This window comes from Octopus bimaculoides, chromosome 8 (genome assembly GCF_001194135.2).
Source record: "Octopus bimaculoides isolate UCB-OBI-ISO-001 chromosome 8, ASM119413v2, whole genome shotgun sequence".
Classification (NCBI taxonomy): domain Eukaryota; kingdom Metazoa; phylum Mollusca; class Cephalopoda; order Octopoda; family Octopodidae; genus Octopus; species Octopus bimaculoides.
The window spans coordinates 18,812,183-18,813,543 of record NC_068988.1 but is presented as its reverse complement, the minus strand read 5'-3'; the positions used below and the strand labels follow the sequence as shown (position 1 = coordinate 18,813,543).

Sequence of the window (1,361 nt, the reverse complement as noted above, 5' to 3'; positions counted from 1 at the left end):
GGTTTCGATTCCCAAACCGGGCGTTGTGAGTGTTTATTGAGCGAAAACACCTAAAGCTCCACGAGGCTCCGGCAGTGGATGGCGGCGAACCCTGCTGTACTCTTTAACCACAACTTTCTCTCACTCTTACTTCCTGTTTCTGTTGTGCCTGTAATTCAAAGGGCCAACCTTGTCACACTATGTCATGCTGAATATCCCCGAGAACTACGTTAAGGGTACACGTGTCTGTGGAGTGCTCAGCCACTTGCACGTTAATTTCACAAGCAGGCTGTTCCGTTGATCGAATCAACTGGAACCCTCGACGTCGTAAGTGACGGAGTGCCAACAACAACAACGATATCTATTAACTTACAGTTAGTTACTCAGCCCCGCCATCTAAGTTGGTGATTATTGACAACGAGTAACACCTACTCCGTTTTAAATAACTTTATGCTTTCCTTGTGCTGGCTGTAGGCACCTACGAAAGATACAACGCGACAGAGACCGCCCACGGTTCTTATGTTACAAACTAAATTAAATTTTTACATAAAAATTTCATGTTGATTTCTATTCCAAATAACAGCTTAACAATGACGAATGCATATTGGTAAACTTTTCATTATTTTTAAAATAAACCCGCCTGAGACCGCCGATGGTTCTGAAATTCAAATCGTTTTAAAATGTTCCAAATGAAAACCTTCCATAAAAATTTCATTGTGATTTATATTTCAAACATGAGCTTAACAATAGCGAAGTTATTTTACCAAATTCCCCATTATTTCCTAAATTAATTGAAACAAATATAGTGTGTTCCAACAGAAATATGGTAACGAAACATGCTGTCTCATATTTTTGTGATTCCGGTTTTTGCTTCAGACACTAAACTGAGTTCCTTAGTATCAAGTTCTTTGATACTAAATATTCTGTAATAGTTCACTGTGTAGTATCTTTGAATAATCTTTCCTACAATAACCACATGGCCTGAAATTTATGGGGCCAGGGTCTAGTGGATTATATCGTCCCCAGTGCATAACTGGTACTTATTCTATCGAGCCCGAAAGGATGAAAACCAAAGTCAAAGTTGGTAGAATTTGAACTCAGATTGTAAAGACGGACGAAATGCCGTTAAGCATTTAACCTGCGTTCTAACGATTCTCCCAGTTCGCCGCTTTGTAATTCTTAAATATTGATTTCAAAATTTGGTACAAGGCCAGCAATTTTAGGGGGCAGGGGTTAAATCGATTATATCACCTCCAGTACTCAGCTGGTACTTATTTTATCGACCCCGAAATTAAGTTTTAACGTTTTTTTTTTTTTTTTAAAATGTGTGTATATATAATTTTATAATATATTTTAATGAGGTTTTTTTAACATATTTTTAT

At 37.5% G+C, this 1,361-nt stretch overlaps 1 protein-coding gene across 1 annotated transcript in view; it reads left to right on the top strand.

The window, feature by feature from the left end:
* The window catches only part of LOC106878170 (probable WRKY transcription factor protein 1), a 466,250-nt gene that overhangs the window by 301,064 nt on the left and 163,825 nt on the right, over positions 1 to 1,361 (top strand). The gene's annotated exons all lie outside the window — the stretch shown is intronic.